The sequence below is a fragment of the Hylobates moloch genome, unplaced genomic scaffold (assembly GCF_009828535.3).
Source record: "Hylobates moloch isolate HMO894 unplaced genomic scaffold, HMol_V3 SCAFFOLD_4, whole genome shotgun sequence".
NCBI lineage: Eukaryota > Metazoa > Chordata > Mammalia > Primates > Hylobatidae > Hylobates > Hylobates moloch.
In genome coordinates, this window is record NW_026652279.1 from 86,574,179 (window position 1) to 86,597,587 (window position 23,409).

At 38.8% G+C, this 23,409-nt stretch overlaps 2 long non-coding RNA genes across 2 annotated transcripts in view; both read right to left on the reverse strand.

Moving 5' to 3' along the window:
* Positions 1 to 23,409, reverse strand: part of LOC116467088 (uncharacterized) — a 254,633-nt gene that overhangs the window by 213,139 nt on the left and 18,085 nt on the right. The gene's annotated exons all lie outside the window — the stretch shown is intronic.
* Positions 6,012 to 15,523, reverse strand: LOC131383277 (uncharacterized). Its single transcript, XR_009213176.1, has 3 exons — positions 15,422 to 15,523; positions 6,597 to 6,718; positions 6,012 to 6,067 (listed from the first exon to the last, which is right to left on the reverse strand). It is a non-coding gene; the product is annotated as an uncharacterized LOC131383277 (long non-coding RNA).

The window sequence follows — 23,409 nt, forward strand, 5'->3', positions numbered from 1 at the left end:
AAAATGCAAATTTCTGGGCCAGGTGTGGTGGCTCAAGCTTGTAATCCTAGCACTTTGAGAGGCCCAGGCAGGTGGATCACAAGGTCAGGAGTTTGAGGCCAGCCTGGCCAACACAGTGAAACCCCGTCTCTGCTAAAAATACAGAAATTAGCTGGGCATGGTGGCGGGCACCTGTAATCCCAGCTACTCGGGAGGCTGAGGTAGGAGAATTGTTTGAACCTGGGAGGTGGAGGTTGCAGTGAGCCGAGATAGCGCCACTGCACTCCAGCCTGGGCAACAGAGCAAGACTCCATCTCAAAAAAAAAAAAAATGCACATTTCTGGATGCTATCCTCAAAATTCTTATAAAAGTTTCTGAATTTTATAGTGATAGTGGACCCCGGGAATTTGTATTTGTATTTTATTAAGTTCTCAAAGCATGTCTGATATAAATAAACTGTGGACTGGACTTTGAGCAAAGCTGTTCCAGCTTTTGGTCTCAGTGTTCAAAAGTGCATGACCCAAGTCAAGCAATTGACCTCCCTGTTCCTCCCGTTCCTTATTGTACAGTGAGAGAGTTGGTTATGTATACTTGTTCATTTTTTACAGCCCCTAAAAGTTGTAATATTCCTTGATATGCCATATCTAATGGCAAATAAATCACAAGAAATAGAAAATAAAAAGTCACATCCTCTGTTCTGTGATCATGGGACCCAATCAAGGGAAGATAACCCTGCTTTATTCATAAATAATACTCAAACCTTCTTAATAAAATCATTTTCCTTTTTAAAAACTGTACTTGTTCATACCAGTGCATTGAATTTTCTACTTTTGTGGCTATGAGTCATTTAAACTAAATCTAAGATACTGCAAGAGTGTAGCAGGATAATTGGTCTCATGTATTTCATTATTGTGACTGTCAGGGCTGTACCCTGAAATTTTCATCAGCATGCTAAGAAATGCCTTAAGGAAATATAATTTGTTTATTCATTAGCTGAGAAACCTATGAAAATGTTTTATACTAATTACATTTTCAAAATTCTCATTACAGCATTTATATTATTTTCAAGGAGTTGTTTTATTCTTCTACCCAACAAACAAACATATATGCCATTACACCTAGGATAATCACAAAGACACAGATATTTTTGCATTAAAATCTAAAACTTTGGCCAGAGCAAGGGGAGCATATGAGGAACAGATGGGAGCTGGTGGCATAGCAGCCACAGGATGAGGCATTCAAATTCCAAAATTTACTTGTTATTTTTTCCTATTAAATGCAGTTGTTAATAATAGTATACAAAGTGTAGGAAAAAAAAGAAAAGAGAAAATCTAGATGCAATTAATATCTAGCAGTAGTAGTCTGTGAAGACAAAAATCAGTGCTATGCAAATGGATCAATATCCCTGATCTCCCATGTTGCCAGCACATTCAGATCTGGAGCTGAATCATCCCTCACTTCTTTTGCCCCAACAAGACTGCTAAGAGATATGAAGAAGAAAGAAACCACGTTGGAGACAAACCTACTGGGAGAAGCAGGGTAGAGAGGAGTAGAAATGGGTGCCATAATGACCCATTTGAAAAGCCTGTGCTTCAAGGAACACCGTATCACTCCAGAGGAGCAGGAAGGAGAGTTCTTTCCTCTGTGCACACACATTCAAGGAGTCTATTTGGTCCTCAGAAAGAAATAGCAGGCTGCAGGAGTGATGAGCTTCTGCCAGTCCCTGGCTGCATCTTGCGGGTGACACTCACCATCTTAAATTTCTTGCTTTCCTTCCACTCCCATCCACAAAGGATTGAAGGAGTAAGATGACATCCTCCCTTTTATTTAAAGAAAAGTGTCAATGACTAGGTAATGATAACTCCAACATCTAAAGATTTCACAGAAGAAAAGAAGCCCTCAAATTCAGAAATAGCAAAGAGCCAGATGAAGATCAGGAGAGGAAACATTTTGAGAAAGGAATGGGAGGCAAGTTTTTGTGCCATGGAGATGTAAAGTCAATTGTTGGTCACTGACCTTTAGAAGGAAAAACAAGCTCGTGGTGGCTGACCTGATATTTTAAGAAAATATGCCTGCTGCAAAGAAATGCCAGGTCAACAGAGTGGCCATGCCTGTTTAGTGTAGGAACTGTATCCCTATTTTATCTGTTATTAGCCACATTTGTCTCTGGTCCTGGGTTGATGAGTCAGAAAAAAATGATAGTTGCAGTGTTTAAATTAAAGAACAATTAGTATTAGGAAGTGTTGTCTGCCAATTCAGTGATTGAAGAGTTTCACAGGAACCCTTGCTGCACCCACCTCATTACAGCGGGGATGACTCCCTTTCCTAGATTCCCTTTCCCACACTTGCATATACCCAGATTTCTTGTGCCATTCTGTATGGGATGTGGGGTTATCCTTAATAATATGAATAATAAGATGCTATAGTATTGATTACCTTGGCAGGAAGAAGATGGCACACTCAAAAGGGATTATGGCAGGAGATTTAAAGAAGGGGCTGTTTATAAAGACATGGGCACTATTTTTTTGTTGTGTCTCTGCCAGGTTTTGGTATCAGGATAATGCTGGCCTCATAAAATGAATTAGGGAGGATTCCCTCTCTTTCTATTGATTGGAATAGTTTCAGAAGGAATGGTACCAGCTCCTCTTTGTACCTCTGGTAGAATTTGGTTGTGAATCCATCTGGTCCTGGACTTTTTTTAGTTGGTAGGCTATTATTGCCTCAATTTCAGAGCCTGTTATTGGTCTATTCAGAGATTCAACTTCTTCCTGGTTTAGTCTTGGGAGGGTGTATGTGTCGAGGAATTTATCCATTTCTTCTAGATTTTCTAGTTGATTTGCATAGAGGTGTTTGTAGTATTCTCTGATGGTAGTTTGCATTTCTGTGGGATCGGTAGTGATATCCCCTTTATAATTTTTTATTGCGTCTATTTGATTCTTCTCTCTTTTCTTCTTTATTAGTCTTGCTAGCGGCCTATCAATTTTGTTGATCTTTTCAAAAAACCAGCTCCTGGACTCATTGATTTCTGAAGGGTTTTTTATGTCTCTATTTCCTTCAGTTCTGCTCTGATCTTAGTTATTTCTTGCCTTCTGCTAGCTTTTGAATGTATTTCTTCTTGCTTCTCTAGTTCTTTTAATTGTGATGTTAGGGTGTCAATTTTATATCTTTCCTGCTTTCTCTTGTGGGCATTTAGTGCTATAAATTTCCCTCTACACACTGCTTTGAATGTGTCCCAGAGATTCTGGTATATTGTATCTTTGTTCTCGTTGGCTTCAAAGGACATCTTTATTTCTGCTTTCATTTCGTTATGTACCCAGTAGTCATTCAGGAGCAGGTTGTTCAGTTTCCATGTAGTCGAGTGGTTTTGAGTGAGTTTCTTAATCCTGAGTTCTAGTTTGATTGTGGTCTGAGAGAATGGGAGAAAATTTTTGCAATCTACTCATCTGACAAAGGGCTAATATCCAGAATCTACAAGGAACACAAACAAATTTACAAGAAAAAAACAAACAACCCCATCGAAAAGTGGGCAAAGTATATGAACAGACACTTCTCAAAAGAAGACATTTATGCAGCCAAAAAACACATGAAAAAATGCTCATCATCACTGGCCATCAGAGAAACGCAAATCAAAACCACAATGAGGTACCATCTCACACCAGTTAGAATGGCAATCATTAAAAAGTCAGGAAACAACAGGTGCTGGAGAGGATGTGGAGAAATAGGAACACTTTTACACTGTTGGTGGGACTGTAAACCAGTTCAACCATTGTGGAAGTCAGTGTGGCGATTCCTCAGGGATCTAGGACTAGAAATACCATTGGACCCAGCCATCCCATTACTGGGTATATACCCAAAGGACTATAAATCATGCTGCTATAAAGACACATGCACACGTATGTTTATTGTGGCACTATTCACAATAGCAAAGACTTGGAACCAACCCAAATGTCCAACAATGATAGACTGGATTAAGAAAATGTGGCACATATATGCTATGGAATACTATACAGCCATAAAATATGATGAGTTCATGTCCCTACTTTGTAGGGACATGGATGAAGCTGGAAACCATCATTCTCAGAAAACTATCGCAAGGACAAAAACCAAACACCGCATGTTCTCACTCATAGTTGGGAATTGAACAATGAGAACACATGGACACAGGAAAGGGAACATCACACACCGGGGCCTGTTGTGGGGTGGGCAGAGGGGGGAGGGACAGCATTAGGAGATATACCTAATGTTAAATGAAGAGTTAATGGGTGCAGCACACCGACATGGCACATGTGTACATATGTAACAATCCTGCATGTTGTGCACATGTACCCTAAAACTTAAAGTATAATAAAAATAAAAAAATCAAATAAAAATAAATAGATAAATAAATAATAATAAATAAATAAAAGACATAGGCACTGTTAAGGGAAAGGCATATGGGGTGCCAAACTGCACCATCAGCCAGAAACAGGGCAGGGTGTGTCGTCACCACCTCTTGGCCTGAGGGGCAAGGAGACAGAACAGCTACCAACACCTGAAGAGAGCTCGACTGTAGGAGAGGGCTGCCTGACAGAAACAGCAGAGAAAAGCAATGATTGTTAGCTCTGGCCCACTGTGGAGGGAGCTGGAAGTAAATACCCAGATCTCTCCTGCTCACTGCTCTCAGGAATCCTGCTGGCTCCTCTCTGCCTCCTTCTGCACCCTCCATGAATCCCAGTAGTCAGACTCCAAAGGTACAGAACAGGGTGAGAAGGGCAGAGAGTAGGTCTGGAAGGCAAATAAATGGAGGACACCCTGCATGGCTGGACAGTGTATAAAACCTGACCTTCCAAAAGGAAAAGAAGATGAAGCTTTTTCCCTGTAGAGATCTGGTATAGACCTGGCATCTCCCTGATGCTTATGCACCTGTGCTCTAGATTGGCTGACTGTGCATTCTTCTTCACTGCCTATTCGTGGCTCCCTTGCAGCTGTGAAAGAAAGAGAGAGCAATAAGTTCCAGCTCAGGGAACATAGGCAGAAATCTACTGTGGAAATTCTGAAAAAAAATTGTTTTCCTGATCAAACTTACAGAAAAGTTAGTGATGTCTTTCCACTTATTCTTGCTTGTAACAGGTATATGATGTCAACAGTAGGGAAACCAGCTTGCAAAAAGGGTAACAAGAATGAGGGATGTTGGTCCTGATATTGTCAAGCCATTGATCTGATGCCAACCTTGCCTACATCCAGATATTTTAAATGCGAAAAAAAAAAACTCTAACTCTGATTGGCTTCTAAGTTTTAGTAAATTGGGGACTTGGTGCTTGATCAGACGTGGACTAGAGTGAAGTCTGTGTGATTCTTACATTGCTGTCAGGAGCAGTGGGGTGAAAGATGCCATTTACTGACGTAGCGAGGAAGTTGTTCCTTGTTCCTTGAAGATACAAGGAAGATGAAGCAGATTTAGGGACGAAAGTCCAACATTAAAATTCATTAGGTAAAACTAGTGCATTTGTGATTCATCTATGAGGAAATACACAATGGCAAGTCGCATTTTTGTGTCTAATACAAATTAAGAATACAAATTTAGAAATGTGTTATATAATGATAATTCAAGCCCTCAGAGTCAAGTGAGATCTTCTATTTCACAGAGTGTCAATGACCCAGTTATGTCAACTCCAACATTTAGAGATTTCACAGAAGACAAGCCTCCAAAGGTAGAGATGGCAAAACAAACAAACAAACAAACAAAAAATAGGTGGAGGCCAAGAGAGGAAACATTTTGAGAAAGGAATGGGCAACAGGTTTTGATGTTACAGAGTTGTAAAGTAAGACGTTGATGTTCACTGATCTTTAGATGAAAAAACTAGTTGATGGTGGCTGACCTGACAGTTCCAGGAAGTGTGTCTATTATAGAGAAAATACTATACCCAGCATAGCTCTTCTCTGTGGGAAATGTGCCCCAACATTTTGTGTTACTGGCACAATTTAGATATTAACTAAGAATAAAGATAAGGATATTAATGAAGAATAAAGATAAGGAATTTTTTTTGCTTCTTGTTCCGTCTGCTAATGTTCTTCTTATTATTCTTGTTTTTACAGTCTTCTGGGACATCTGGTCATGAAGAAGTTATGAAAAAGAAAGAAAGAGAAAATGTGTAAGGAAAAGAAAAAGAAATGAGGAAATCAATGTCGATTTCTTATTACCAGAATGTTATGACTGAGTTAAAAACATGGCTTCAAATGTTGAGATAGAAATTACAACTTGTAATTAAAACTCAAATACTTTCTCTACTCTTTGCCATTAGAAGGACTGACCAAGTACTAGAAAACATGGTGAAAGTGGGTGAGGAATGAAGGCTCCAACAGACGATCATTAAGATGATTGAAGCTTATAGACAAAGAGTTGAAGGTACATTTGCCTGCCACTTATTAAAGAGTAATTTGGGGCAAGTTACTTAATTCTTCTGAGCATTGAAGGCTCATTTGTAAGATGGGGACAAGAATGACTGCCTTGAAGATGACTTGTGAAAATAAACTGCAAACTGAGGGCCTTGAACTCATTCCTAAGACTCTCCCCAAACTTCCCTCCTCAAGTCTAGGGCCTTCAGTATGGGGTCTTCTGTCACTTCATCATTCTTTACCCCTTGATTTCCCAGTGTACTGGTGTTCAGATATTCCTCAGGATGAGATCCTCATTGTTTTGAATTTGGCTGTGTTTCACATCACTTTCATGGCAAGTAAGGTCTTGATTTCCTGGGATGGGCTGTGTGAAATAAAATTTGGAAATATAAAAAAAATTCCTATAAGGGAAGAATATACTTCTGGCATAAAGCCATCTTAACCTGTGATGCCTTAGGATTTAGTGCGTTCAGCATCTTCTGCTGACACATCAGTTCTAACATTCATTGTCAACTGCTGCTTTTGTCACCATGACATAAAAGTCAGCACTGATATTACTCTATTGTTTATTTTGTGCTATTTCTGCCTGTGTATCACCAAGCCACACTTAGGTTTAGTTATGGTTATATTTAACCTTATTCTAAGTAAATCTTTTGAAGTATAACAAGAAAGAATCCTTTTGCTCAGTCAGATGAATGAATGAATGAATGAATTAATTAATTAATTAATTTATTTATTTATTTTGAGACAGTGTCTCATTCTCACACCCAGGCTGGAGTGCAGTGGTGTGATCTCAGCTCACTTCAACCTCTGCTTCCCAGGCTCAAGCGGTTCTCCTACCTCAGCCTCCCGAGTAGCTGGGATTACAGGCACATGCCACTACCGCCCAGCTAATTTCTAGTAGAGATGGGATTTCACCACATTGGCCAGGCTGGTCTTGAACTCCTGACCTCAAATGACCCATCCCCTCGGGCTCACAAAGTGCTGGGATTACAGGTGTGAGCCACCATGCCTGGCCAGTGAGATGAATTTTTATGACTGCTGGATGCTCGAGGTTTGTTTGAAGATTCAGTAAGAAGACAGTGTGCTTGATAACACTAACCCCAGGTTCGCATTTTGAAACATAGCTCCCATTCTTCTTACGTCTTCGATGGTAGCATCATCTTGAAGGAATTAGATGAAACTTTCTTATTTTCATTAGAAGAAACACTTAAAGTCATATGCACTTTAATTAAGTTATCAAGAGCATTATCTCTATAACCCAGAAGTAAGAAACGCTGTTTATTTGACATACATAATTTTTTACTGTCCATATATTTATAGCCCTGGTTTAAATATAATGATGACACAGAAAATAATCAGTAGATTCTGTCTTTATGTGTTTATATTCTTTAGAATAGATAAGATAAGCAAATGATTTTACACCAGCAGTATAGCAAATAACGGATAATCTGCCAAGGGGAATTAAAGAAAGAAAAGTTCATTTCTAGTGGGAAAGATTGTAGCTACAAGACGAAATCTAGGTTCATTAGAATCTAAACTACATTGCAGTCTTCATCACTCCTTGCCTATTTCCCTGTGTACTGGTGTTTAGGTATTCCTCTAATATAGGCTCTATTCCCAAATAACCATCTACTTTTGCATCTCTGAGTCCTGCTCATTCTGCTTCCTTTCCCCGAAATGCCCTTATCCACCTGGTAAAGGCTATCCATTCTTTAAAGGCCAATTATTTTGTTGCCTCCCCTGTGATGGTTTCACTAACACTGCCCTTAATCATTCTGACCTATGGATTCCCAGGACACCTCATCAATAACTGTTAAAGCACTTATATTTCATGATGATTCACTTTGCATGATGGATGATAGAGTTACCATTTTAATGTGTGGATCTCCTCCCCCTACAATGAGAGCTCTAATAAGGAAAAGATCTTGACCTATTTATCACTGTATCCCCAACAACTAACAAAATTCCTGCAGTATAATAAATGTCCATAGTAAATGCTTGTGGAATATGATAGCATTTATATTAGGCATTGACAGATAGTATATTGGCCAGATACATGTATATCAAATAACCAGGCTAGTCTCTGTTTACTTAGATCGGGAGTTTGTGTCTTCAGAATGCATTCAAAGTACATAGATACTTCCTCCTCCATTTATCTAAGAATTGAGGGATGGTGTAGTAAAAAGAGACAACATAAGCTGTAGGACTAAAATTTAGAAAATCTCTTCACCTCTCCTGGTTTAATTTCTCTCTTTCTTTTTTCTTTCTTTTTTTTTTTTTTACTTGAAGAGAGAAGGGACTGAAGATGGGGGACTTCACGGTATTTTTCTTAATCTCTGGAAGGGTACTATTCCAGAGTTTGAACTTGCCTCTGTGTGTGCACAGGCCTGTACCCTTATGTGTGATTGAGTTTGCTGTGCAGAAAGGTGAAACCAAATGGGGCTGGATAAAAGAAAGACAAATCAATGAGTGGCATCAAGGGGTGGGATACAAATTTCATGGGTATTTTTATAGTGGACTTTCTGTCTCCTACACTTCAGGAGATCATACAAGGTAATAAAGTAGTAATAATCAACTGCCAATTTACATTGTAATAATGAAATGTGCAGGGAATGGAAAATGAGGGATGGGTCTCCACTGAGGACATTTATCAATGTCGTGAAATTGTACATTTAGAAAGCTATAATACCTTTGTTGAATTTAGATTGTCGGAAGGCTGAAAAATCTTTTATTTTTGTACATTTTCTAGATGAAAGAAGTCCTGAGTATTTATTTTACCCCAAGATGTAAAGGAAGAAGTCCTCAGTTGTTCTTCACGGGAATCCTAGAAGCCCTGAGATGGACAGCCTAACCTCGGAGCTGGTGGAATTGTTGTACAATTAGTCAAGTGATATAGGAAAAGACCTAGCCTCTTGGGATAAGACTAGGATCACTATAAAAGAAACAGAAACCTAGACAACTGCAGCTTTAGCTGGTAGAGATAGCTTCCTAATGATGCTTAAGAGATGTGTGTCTCTTTGACAGATTCCATTGGGAAGAAAGGGTCTGCCTGTTAGCATGTTCAAGAAGCACAGACCGGCATTGTATGTGAGACTCAGAGCTCGACATTGGAGACAGATTCCCCTCTGAAGAACCATTAATAAAGGCCTATGGCAAGGTTTAGAAGTTGTAAAGGGGGAGAGAAAAGAATACAGGTGCTGGAAGACTTTTGTGCATTCTAATAGTAAGATGACAATTACCAATTGTTAGAAAAGAAGTCCAAAGAAATTGGGGCCAAAGTGTAAGTGCTATAAGAAATAGAATATATTAAAGACTATATACATTTCATAGATTCAAGATAGAAATTCAAATAACATAGTATTGTGCTATATGATATGATTTATTCATATGCATTCTCATTTTTAATAGAGTAAAAATAACTTTCTAATGGAATTGCAGAGGAAAGATTTAAGCATAAAACTACTTAAGTGGTGTCTGTTGTCATGTCATTGTTAGTCAGATATCAGGAAGTGGTGGAAATTGCTACAAAAGTGTTACTCTTTAGATGGGGTTAACACCTTCCAACACAAAACTCTACTATTGGGTAAATTTTAAAAAACATAATGAATGAATACATTATCTGAGAATAGGGGAAACAAAAGTAGCATAATCCTTTGACAACCTGTTATTTTGCTTTTCCCAGCCTGGGTCCTCCTTGCTCATATTTACTTTGTAAATATGGTCCTAAGAGCTCCTCGGCCTGCTGTCTTCACCTACCACATGGTGACCCTAATCATCATACCTGACTTTATCACTGAGTCATTCTAACTAGAGCCCTTGGAGGAAGGTAGGGAAGGGATGATTATCCCATTTGGAGCCCTAGAGAGATTCAAGCCAGGGTCACAGAAAGAATGCAAGAACCAAGGCCAGAACTCAGATTTTCTGACTCATATATTTTTTCTGTCTTCTTTGCTGCCTGCTGTGCTTGAGTTATACACCCCCAAACATAACTGATTATGCCACCTTTCTGATTAAACACCTTCAATGATTCCCCCCTTCATTTTGCATCACATCAGCCCTCCTGAGTTTGTTACATAAAGCGGTCTGCACAGTGGCTCTGTCTTGGGAGTCTCACTGTGCTGCCCAGACTGCAGTACAGTGACGTGATCTCTGCTCACTACAACTCCTCCTCCCAGGTTCAAGCAGTTCTCCCACCTTGGCCTCGCAAGTAGCTGGGATTACAGGCATGTGCCACCCCGCCTGGCTAATTTTTGTATTTTTAGTAGAGACAGGGTCTCACCATGTTGGCCAGGCTGGTCTTGAACTCCTGACCTCAAATAATCCAGCCATCTCAATTTCTCAAAGTGCTGGGATTACAGGCGTGAGCCACCATACCATGGCTGTGTCTTTGCCATCATTTTCCCTTGTGCGCTTCCCATTGGAGAAGCCACGCCTACCCTGGACAGCCCTGTTCCTGCGCTCTTGTATACATTCTTCCCTCTTTCTGAAACACTCCTCTCTCTTCCACATCTCTTCCTCATATTCTGAAGCAAGACTCGTACTATTCCTATTGCTTCCATTGCACTTTGCAATAGCTTTTGTTTTAGCATTGGCCAGAGTCTCTCTTGAAATTAGAAGTATTTGTTTACATGCCTGTATACTTCACCAGACTGTGAGTCCTTGGAGCACAGATTCTCCTGTTTATTTTCTCAGCTTTGTGTCTCCATATTTACTATAAATTGTGCCTTGCAGATAGATGGTCACTAAATATCTCTTGAAATCTAACATCTGTTGACTGTTGTCTTGTATTATTAGTTAACTTTCGGTCGTACATACCTTTTCCATTCAATTAAATTACAAACTCTTTGAATACTATTCTTCCACATTGTAGGAAAACACTTAAAGTATTATGATTGAAATTTGGGTGATATGATGAGAAGTAATAAATATAAAGAATGGCTTTTTTAAAGTTTTGCACCAAAACTTTGCGTATGTAACTTATATAATGACAATTATTAAGTCATTTCTACTACTACTGGGTTAGGTAATACAGAGAACAATTTATTTTACTTATCTTCATTATCAAATTCCAAAAGATAATAAATGTTTTAAGAAGAGAGTAACAAATATTTTACTTGAAAATGACATTAGGATTTTACCAAGACTCTTGTATATTTTGGAAAACGGCATCTGGAATTTACTAAGAGAATATAAGATTCTTCATACTACCAGACAATGTGTAGGATATTGCAACTTTTAGAGGGAATATTCTGTAAAGCTTGCACATATTAATCACAAACATATTTTGAGGGCTTATGCATTAGTCACAGTCTTCTAAAGCTTACCTCGTTACTTAATTTTTGTGACAACTTTTACGTTTATTATTACCTTCCCCATGATTTTACAGATGAGGAAACTAAGACAGTGTTTATGTAACTTGCTCGAAGTCACACGGCCTCTAAATGGCAGAGGTGGGCTTTGAATCCAGCCAGGCTGACTCCTGGTGCTGCACACTGGTCCACTAGTTGATATTATGGGAGGGAAGAATGTGTGTCTAGACAAGGCCAACCTTCCATAGAGGTCATTGCTGTCCCATATCAGCAACTTTGGGGTGGTGCCAGGCAGCAAGGAGGCCATGAAGTACACCTCGTGGAACTTGCTCCTACTTCTACACTGTCTGTGGAGACTAGTGTGTGGGAATCATTGCTGGGAAGCCAAGCAGTTCCTAGAGAGCACATAAATTTAGTAGGAAAGTGATTCAGTCTTCAAATGAAGTCCTGAGTTGACTAGAGTTGATTCAACTTAACGAGGTGTCAAGGTGTCAACCAGGATATTAATCACACTTTGTCCCTCCAGCCATGACTGCCACTTCTTTGTGGAAGCTGGGACCTGAAGGCCCGGGGAGGTGTGCTCCTGCTCCTGAGAGCTGCTCTGCTGGGTTTCCAGAGTGCTCCCTCTTCTCACTGATTCCTTGCATTTGTCCCTAGTCTATAACACTTTCTGCTCTCTTTAGCCCCAAAGCATGCGCTGGCTACAGTCAAAATAGTGTCCAGGAACATACAGCCTTAAGGTGAAATTATACTGCGTCTATTTCAAATCTAGTCAGCTAATGTTGAATAATTGCAGCTCATGTCATTTTTGTTGTTGTCAATTTTTAAGGTTGATCTTGGTTTTCCGTATGATTTTATTTTATATAATGCTATATAATATATAGATATAATATGAAAAACTATATGGTGTATGTGTAATACAGCTGACTTGTTATAATGATGTATTTATACATGATTGATATAAAGGCTGAATAATAGATATCAGATAAACAAATTGCCTTACCTGATTATTCACATCCAATACACCACGACTAGAATCTCAGCTCTGCCATTTACTAGCTATTAGCTATTTAAAGCACTGGAAATTCTTTAAATCTAAAATGAAGTTAATGCACCTATGTCATAAGATTATTGCGTCTATAATTTCGATTTTATTTTTTCCTGGGTATTGAGTTTCCTGGCTCTAAGAAAATTTGATTTAAGGAAATCCAGTATTTCTCATCTTGAAATCAAAAGCCTTACTAGGGAGAGGCACAGATGTCAACAGAAGAGGCAACCATTCACCAGCAATTCCCCCATGACTTCTATGACAAATTTCCTCTTGTTGATCTGGAATCTACATGACAGATTGTTGGTGCCAAAGGCTAGCAAACTCCATCTATGTGAAGTATGGTCCTTTTGAAAAACAAGTGAATCCAATTAAAGAAAAAAACAAGAAAAAAAAACCCAGAAGGAGGAAAACAAGGGGTTTTGATTCTTCATGTTTACTGTGCTAACCCAATTGTAATGCAAGAATCAGAAAATCTAGATCTAGACAGGATAGTAAAAAGACACACATGTAAATAAGTCTCAAAGTTTTGCTCCTTTATTGACCTCCATGCCCAATTATATCCCTTCCCTAAAGTCAATGGATTCTTCTGGTTTTTTTTTTTTTTTTCTTAGCCCTTAGAAACACAATCCAAAACAACAGGACCATAATTATAATATATTTCCATTTCAGACTTTTGTACATGTAATTATGTTTGTGTTAAATTAGATTAAATGTCAAGCCACCAATTTGCTTCTTCCTTTGTAACCTTTTGCATACAAAGTTTATCATCCTGACAAATAAAAGGCCCCTTTAACCTTGACACCTAAGAGGAAGAGCAAGTTGTATTTTTCCAAATTAGAAAACAACCATCCATCATGTCATTTAAAAATGAGGTTAGATACTCGATGTAGCTTGAATTCTGTAGTGGTTTGGAGTTCCTAAGATTGAAATATGACTCAATTTAATATTAAAAGAGGAACGTTAGTGTGAGTAGACATTACAATTTTGGATCTATGGATTCAAGTTAAGCACATATGATTTGAACCCTTCTTATTTCTCTGACGATATGATTAAATGAAATATGCTAAATTTAAAAGGGAATAATCTGCCATCTTTCCAGGGGGAAGGATACATTCTTCCTTCTTCCTGAAACACTCACCTCTCTTTCCCATCTCTTCCTCATGTCCTGAAATGAGACTCATTACTCCCATTGTTTTCACTGCACTTTGCAATAGTTTTTATTTTAGCACTCACCAGAGTCTCTGTTGAAATTCAAAGTATTTGTATACATGCTTATACTCTTCACCAGACTGTGTCCTTGGAGCACAGATTCTGTTTTTTATTTTCTCAGCATTGTGTCCCTGTCGTTCCTATAAATTGTGACTTGCAGATAGTTGCCCACTAAATACTTCCTATTTGCATTTGAACACAGATATACTGAAGATAAAACTTAATGCAAAGGCACTGTGTGGGGACTGGAAGAGAGCTAGGCTGACAGATGGGGAGGGTCCTTTCAGATCCAGCTCTCAACATTACCTACACATTCAAGAAAGACCTAGTGCAGGGGGTACTTTACAGGAACTGCACAAGGCAGCACAAACAAACACAGCTACTGCCCTTGAGTAATGGAAAACTCAAATTCCTGCTATCAGCCTGAATATGTACTTTCTAGGCTTGCCTCTGTCTCCACTTCTCCATTATGATCTTTGCTCCATTGTTTTAGCTCTCTGTACTTTTGTTTTACGACCTATACAATGGAATCATATTTGCCTATAGGGAATTCAGGAAAAATGGTAATCTTGGAGATATTGATATTAATTCCACTCAGGGTGGGCCAAACAAGTCATCCTTTCTTTCCCAAAGTCTTTGGCAGAGCCCAGGAGCAAGGAGAGGTAAAGAAAGGCCTCTGATAAAAAGAAAGTCCTGGAAAATCACTGGTGCCCCAGGCACATTCAACTATGGAGAGGAGATGAGAAATGAGGTCCTTCTCCCTGGGACTTATATTACCCGGGCCTGAGACTTCAGAAGATATACTCTCCTTAGGTGTGAGTTTTATTCATTACATATTTTAGATGCCCTAAGGCACTAGGGCTGACTTCTCTCAGGGATCGCTGATTGAGAGAGTCTATACCAATGATTGCAATTCCCCATAATTCTATTCTATGCATCTCATCTCTGATGACATTCTATCTTTCCAGCACATTTTCACTAGTAGCCTTCTTATCTTAAGACCCTTAATCACATCTGCAAAGTCTCTATTGTCACCTAAAGGTAACACATCCACAGATTCTGAGGGTTAGGACATAAACATTTTTACAAACCTTAATTTTGTCTACAACATAGCCCAGTGTCAACAATCATTTTCAAGATGATAGATGATGTTATCTGCTTTCATCCTGAGGCACAAAATGTCTATTTGTCTCTCTTTTGAAGATGTTCAATGCCTAGACACATTAATTCATTGAAGGTTGCAAAATCGTGATTTTCAAGTTCTTTTATTTTATTTAATTAGTTGGAATAATTATACAAAGAGACACTGTTCTTCATCTACTATTGGTTACTCATTAAAGTTTTTCTACAAAAGGGAGTACATGATGGATACTATCGATTTATTTACCAGGAAATAAATGAACTTAGTAGCTAACATTCTCCAAAGGTAACAATTTTTTATACGATAACAGACTCATGACTATAAATATATTTGGCAGGTTTGATCAATACTTACTATTGGCCTTTTTGGAGCACAGATTGTTTCTTCTTTGTCCTGTGTAAGCCTCTTCAAGTTAGCCCCTACATCGTAGCAGCTTTTGTTTGCTTTCTTGCTATCTTCTATGAAAAGATGTTTTAGGACCATTCTCCAAATCAGTTTTTCTCTAAAAAGTATTCGTTTCTTTTAATCGGAATCACAGGATCACAGTCTGTGCACTAAGAGATGTTTATTACTACTGGGTTTGTCATTTCTTAAGGTTTTTTTAGTGGACGGAGCTAAAAATTAGAAACTTTTGAAAAGACAAAATGCTTCACATTCTGACATTTCCAATTAAAATTTAAGACTATGGGGGTTCTACTCTAATACAGAAAATTCTGTTTCCCAAGGATGAGAGAATAACAGAACTGAAATATCCTGTAAATAGTCATTTGCTCTACCTCATGCTCCCCGCTTACAATCCAGAATATCAACACAAATACCATCACCATCAATGCAATTACCGAAAACAGTTAAACATTTTGCCTTTGTTCTTCCAATTCTCCTCCTCTCGTATTTTTATAGTAGTAGTTGTCAAAGCATATAGACATTAGACACTCTTCTTTTTCATAATTATTTTACTTTTCAGCTCTCATTTAATCTTTTTTTTTTTCTTTGAGACCTAGTGTTGCTCTGTCACCCACGCTGTAGGGCAGTGGTGCAATCTCGGCTCACCGCCACCTCTGCCTCCCAGGTTCAAGAGATTCTCATGCCTCAGCCTCCCAAAAGTAAAGGTGTAGACCACCACACCCAGCTAATTTTTGTGTTTTTAGTAGAGATCGGGTTTCGCCATGTTGCCCAGGCTGGTCTTGAACTCCTGACCTCAAGTGATCCACTTGCTTCAGCCTCCCAAAGTACTGGGATTACAGGTGTGAGCCACTGCACCCAGCCTCATTTAATCTTAATTCTTCAGGTAACTATATATTTATTGCATCCCCAGTCGTTAATGTCAATGTCTCCAGTCATTTTTATTACATTAAACTTGCTTTCTAAAGTTTCTTCAGGAAGATCTCATGAAAGCAATATTATGCATGTTTATAATACATTGTAAACAATTTATACCAGAAAGTCAGTTCAGCTGTATGGAAAACATTTGTTCATATTTTCTTTCTTTGAGTGTAACTATGTCATTCTATCTTCTGGTAAAACCAGCAGTGTTAAAAGTCTGATGATAATCACATTTCCTTTGCAAGTCACTTTCTCTGTCTGACTAGATAGCCAAACAACCTTTTTTATTTATCCCTAAAGCCTGGTAATTTTAATGTTACTGGAGTGTGCCTTGTTGTTGGTCATTCTGGGTTGATATTATCCATTACGTGGTGTGCTCTTCCAGTGTGTCTCTTCATATATTTTTAAATTCTTATTGTATTTTCATTTTTTGGAGACGGAGTCTCACTGTGTTGCCCAGGCTGGAATGCAGTGGTGTGTTCTCAGCTCACTGCAACCTCTGCCTCCCAGGTTCAAGCGATTCTCCTGTCTCAGCCTCCCGAGTAGCTGGGACTACAGGTGGGCACCACCATGCCCGGCTAATTTTCGTGTTTTTTAGTAGAGACAGGGTTTTGCCATATTGGTCAGGCTGGTCTCGAACTCCTGGCCTCAGGTGATCCACCCACTTTGGCCTCCCATCTTCTTATATTTTAATTTTAGTTTTCTTGAGTTGCAGTTTTAGTATTTAGTATTTGTTGTATGTCTTTGCTTTGGTTTTCTTCTCCAGGGATTTCTATTACCTGTATTTTAGATTTTCTTTGCTTATCTTCAATATTTGTCACTTTCTATTTAAATCTTTTTATCTCTTTTTTCACTTCTTTTTTGGTTTTTAAACATTTTTCTTGTTTTCCCCTTCTATTTCTCTTACTGCATTATCTATTGTGCTTAATTTTTCTTATATGTCTTCTAATAATCTTTATGAATTTTTTTCTTTTATTTCTAATTCTTTACTGAGTTCTGTCACTTCATTTCTGAATTTTTGTAAGTTTGAGTTTTGTTGTTCTTTTTCATCTTATGTCAGTTAATCAAAGTCTTTTAACTCATTTTGAAATAGTTATAAAGTTGATCTGCTTGGTCAGCCTGACTTCCCGGCATCATTTTACTGTCTGTATAGATGTTATTCTACCCCTTATTCTTATTTATCTCTTAATAGCTTTGCTCAAGATTTGTCTGTGATAGTTTTGATAACTTACTTTCTTTTGAAATTATAGAAAAATCTGTGGAACAGGCTAGTTTTTTTTTTAATTCCATAGAACATCCTCTTCTGTTTTTGATTTTTTTTTAATAGTATTGGCAAATAGGGCAGCTTACTGAGATTTTCTGACACTATTCTTTTGTCCTACTTTTATCTGGATCTTCTCTTTCTTTCGTCTTAATCGTCCTTGCCTTGGTCAATTTTAATTTCACTCCTAGCAGTTTTTCCCCAGCAGATGGCTTTGTTACAGAGGGGAGCCCTGTTGGGTGTGTCAGCCTGGGGAGTTCATATGTCTGACTGTTCCGGACCCTTCCCACCCTACTGAGGGCTCCTGGCACAAACACACCCACTATTAGATTAGGAAAACCTCTGTCAGTTACAACTGCTTCCATATTAGTTGGTCATGCTTTACAGTAAACACCTGTTGGCCCTTTTGGGGTTTTCCTATCCACAGATCCATCAGTTGCTTGCCTCTGTTTCCTCTTGCACAGATTCTGGTAGCCTGCAGATCTGCTGGCTGTTGGTGATTCATCTCCACCTCTGGCATTTTGGGGTTGATAGAGATAATGTGTCACCTAGATTTATTATAAATTTTTTCCATTGGTTTTTGGTTTTACTACTGAGTTGCTTTGTCACCACTATCTTTCCAGAATGCTAGATTCTTCTACATATATAAAGAAAAATGTATTTATTGAAAATATATATTTATTTAAATTTATTTTAATGTATTACTAAAACAAAGTTTTATTTATAAAAATTATTTTAAAATTTATTGAAATATTATTTTTATCCTATGTATGTATCAAGATTGTATATACTTTTTTTATCAATACAATTTTGAATAATTTAGATTTACCGAGAAATTACAAAGATGGTACAAAGAGCTTCCACATGCCTCTCACTCTGCTTTAGTGTCCCCGAATGTCATCATCTTACTCTGCCATGGCACATTTGTCAAAATGAAGAAGCCATCATCTCACATTCCTCTTGGCCAAACTCCAGACTATATTTGCATCTCACCAGTTTTTCCACTAATAACATTGTTCTATTTCCAGATCCAATCTAGGATACCACATTGCATTTGTTGTCACATTTTCTCAGTCTCTTCTGGCCTGTGACAGTTTCTCCATATTTCCATGTCTTTCATGGTCAATAACAGTTTTGAAAGGTACTGGGCCACGCATTTTGCAGAATGCTCCTCACTTTGAGTTTGTCTCATTCCTGACACATTATTAGATGAGGGGCTGGGTTTTGGAAAATACCACAGTGGTGCAGTGCCCTTCTCATCACATCAAGCACAGGGGTCATGAGATTCGCATGACATCAATTGTGATGTCAACCTTGGTCCCTTGGTTAAGATTCCATATATTTTTGTTGAATTATTAACTGAAAGTGTTTACCGTTCACTCTCCTTCACACAGCTCCAAATACCACCCCTTTAAGACACTAGGAGGTCCCTTAGGGACTGCAGCTTTCTTCCTTCAGGCCCAGGCATACTATTTGAAATACTCTGAGTTTTAACCCTCCATCTGGAGAAGAACAGGCCCCTCTGTGTGTGACATGGTGTGGCTGAGGAACATACCCAAACACTATTCCAGGAATAGCTTGACTTCTTGATAACCTTAAATTCACAATCATAAAGTTCACCTGAGGAGTATTCAGAGGTTATAAATTGTAAAATTAAGAGAATATATTGAAAAGTTTAAAGTGGATCATAGATTCCCTGCAAACCTGGTTAAACTGACATCTGCTAGGATTTGGTTTGATCGTAATAAAGTACCAGCTCCCAAGGCATCTCTCTCCAAAGGGTATTTCAATGACAGAAATAAAGCGAAAATCTTATGTTTTCCTGACCTGTCATATCCAGCTTGGCCAGACATGATTTATTGCTAGCAATGTCTTTTCTTCCTCATTCAAAATAGAAACTAGAAAATTGCAAATACATGAATGTAGTTGGTTCATCAACTTAAACACACGAGAAAAGAGAAAGGTAATGTCAGTAACACATCTACCCACATTAAAGACATCACAATAAAATGCACCGACATTGGTGGTCCGGTGGGAAATTAAATGCCATGTAAGAAAATAATGTTTGTATTAATCCTATTTGGTTTTGTGGACTTAAAATGATAATCTATCATAATAGTTTCATTAAATTCCAAAGTCTATGAGATGCTTTTACATTTGGCTTTCTCATCTTATCCTTTCTTATCCTCTGTGAGGTATAGGTTCTTATACCTGCTTTATAAGTGAGGAAACTGAGGCTCAGGAAACTGAAGATTGGTATCCATGATCACATATCTTGCAAATGTTGCCTGTAGTAGTTCATCAAATTGCTGTTTCCCCATTAAAGACTGATGCTGTGTTTTTGCTTTCATAAATATGATTTATTTTCCTCCACATGGGGTAAAAACACTTATTAACTCACCAACCATGAGCGAGAGAGACAGAGAGAGAGAGAGAGATCTAAAGGGACAACCTAAATAAAAGATTATATAATAATATCTAGTATTCATTTAGCAATTACTGTGAGCCAGATTCTATCATTGATTATTAAATTACGCTGTAAGTTAAATCATATTCTTTGTTTTTGAATGAGAAGAAATGGAAATTCAGGGAGATTAGCTAATGTAAATGATACTAATTGCTGTATCACATTAGTCCCAGTCTTAGTGGTTTAAGAGAATAAAAGTTAATTTCTTGCTCCTATAGAGTCTAATGCAAATGTCTCTGGCTGGTAAGTGGCCCTCTGTCGGCCAGTAAGGGCTCTGGGCTCTGCCACCCTTTAAGGATGTAAAGTCTTCAACTGAATCCTCTGAATGTTCCTGTTAGAAATACTGTTTACACAATCAATAGAGGCTTTATAGGTGAGACAAAATTAGATTTCAGCTTGACTCTTCTGAGTTATATACATTTCAGATTGATGTTCAAATTAAGGCAAGCTTCCAGGGCACAAGAAGTTTTAATGGCCTGGACCTGGAAGTGACATGTATCACCTCTGTCCACAGTGCATTTGCCAGAGCTTAGTCACACAGACACTTTAGGCTGCCAGAGAGGCTGGAAGACATCACAGAGTTGGGTTTTCAGTAGGGAGATGAAATGGGTTTTGGTAATTGTGTGGCATCTGTCACGTTACATAATGTGCCCAAAGTCATACAGGTAATAATTGGCGGAGACAGAGTTTGAATTCAGTGCTGATTGAAAGCCTATGTTCCTTCTACCATATTATCCCCCTTTCAAATATTTAAAAAGTTAGTTTTACTATTTTTAAAGATAGCTGAAATGTTTCATGGCAGTATCAGCTTATGAATACAAATGCTGCCACTTTCATTGCAATAAACCCTATTTGGCTGAATCTTTAAGCCTCACTCTTCTGTATTGCCAGGTACCCTGTCTGGTCCCCACATCGTCCCTTCTCCGTGATTTTCTCTGGGATTCCCAAATCTATAAGTCCCATGCACCCATGTGCTCATGCATGCATCCCGACTACCACTCAGTGGCAACCACCTTCCACGTTCTTCCTTCCTCGAAGATGTAAAGTCACGAGATGCTTCATGAAGAAGGAAGACTTTTCTCCTTACCCTTCCCTATATATTGTCACCTAATGAGTCATCTAATGAGACAAGACCTCACAGCCTCAGAGAATCACTGCTGAAAATAGCTCCTTCGGGTTCTGTCTTCAAATAACCTGTATGAGGCTGCCAAGGAAGCAGATTCTAAGACTTATGCCTCCCCTCTCCCCATCACTCACTGTGCAATTGTACATGCCATTCAACTAAGAGCCCCAGAGAGTCAATTCATGTAAATGAACTGCTTGTGGGCTCTCCCCAATAGCCTAGCTCACATAGCCAGATAGTTCCCAATCGAGACAGTGGACGTAGTCTAGCCTTAAGCTTGGTTTGCCACTATCCAAGGGCACATAGTACTAGAACCATAGTACTAGAACCCAGATAATCAACTGTATTCACTAAACGTTTGTAGGAAACTTCTTTTGATAAACTAATAGGAATAGCTTGTTTAAAGGAAAAAATATTGCTTGTAATTGGTGTATCCATCATTTGAAATTGAAATCTTGAAGTCATCTTGCCTTAATTCTAAAAGGATTTGATGCTTGCAGATACACATCTCATTTAGAAGATAATGAAACTGAACAAAATAACAAATGAAATCAAACCGAAGGAGTAGGAATCTGCAGACTCTCAGTGGTAGGGGAGATGATACAGTTTGGTGGGGGGGGGTCCCTATTGCTGCAGCCAAATCATCACATCGTAGGCCCCTCTGTCAATGTAGTCCACATGTGGACCCAGCTCTGGTCAAAAGTTGGGTTAATGTCCTACCTTGGCCTTAGGAGTGAGCCATTGCTGGTCTTGCCCTAACAGTCACCTCTACAGAAAATTCATGATTTCTCTTATAAAAGGATAACAATATAGAAGTGCCAGTGTCCCCAGATTAAGTCTCAACCCAAGGCTGAAATGGCAATTACAAAAAGGCAAGTTATTAAATATAAGGTACCTGAGTGTTTCTTCCTCCTTATTTTTTTTAATGGAGCAAAGAGGATTTTGTCCTTTGCCTATAACACAATCACATTCCATATATATATATATATATATATGCAGAATGCTCAGGCTTGTCACATAGGTATACATGTGCCATTGTGGCTCGCTGCACCCATCAACCCTTCATCCAGGTTTTAAGCCCCGCATGCATTAGGTATTTTTCCTAATTGTCTCCCTCCTCTTGCCTCCAACCCCAACAGTCCCTGGTATGTGAAGTTCCCTTCCCTGTGTCCATGTGTTCTCATTGTTCAACTCCCACTTATGAGTGAGAACATGTGGTGTTTGGTTTTCTGTTCCTGTGTTAATTTGCTGAGAATGATGACTTCCAGCTTCATCCATGTCCCTGCAAAAGACATGAACTCATCCTTTTTTATGGCTCCATAGTATTCCATGGTGTATATGTGCCACATTTTCTTTATCCAGTCTGTCATTGATGGACATTTGGGTTGGTTTCAAGTCTTTGCTATTATAAACAGTGCTGCAATAAACATACATGTGCATGACACAATCACATTCTGATTGGCCTCAGCATCTGGGGCAGGGCTGGACAAATTAGCCTGGAACAGGGAGTAGGACTCCAGCAGCAGAATGGGGTTTGAGAAAGCCTAGGAAGGAGGCAGACGAGGCTGGCCCCAGGGAGAGAAATAGTGACTCAAGAAAATCTAACAAGCTGGCTTCCCCAGTACCCTGAAGGCCAGTTCGGCCCAGGACACCAGATGCTGCACTGCCTGTACATGAGGTGCTGTCCTACTCATCCCCATGCTTCAGAGTCACTGTCCTGGTGGCAAAGAGCTATGACAAGAAAGGCCACTCAGGTTATTCTGGCCCTCATAACACAAAAGGCTCTATAGGTAAATATGTTTTTAAACTAGTTGCCATGGAAATGTGTCTTAAAGATAGCTAATACTACCAGAGAAATCTGACTGGCAGTAATAGCAAATTAGACTTTGATTTCACCTCCTTAGGCAGCCTGTCGAGCAACTTCAGAACAAGTGTATGCGTCACATTGAGGTTTGCTCCAGTGTGTGGAGAAAGCACTTTGTGTGTGGACCTTCTGTCAATTGCTGATTATTCAGGATGTGATTATGAAGCTGGAGGGTCTTCAGGGCCTTTGCTTATCCTCTCTGCACTGTGCTTTAGCCATTTCATTGCTTATTAGTGTTTCCACCAGAGGGTGGTGAGGATAGAAAATTCCAATCAACCTGTTAACAGCTTTCATAAGAGATCCT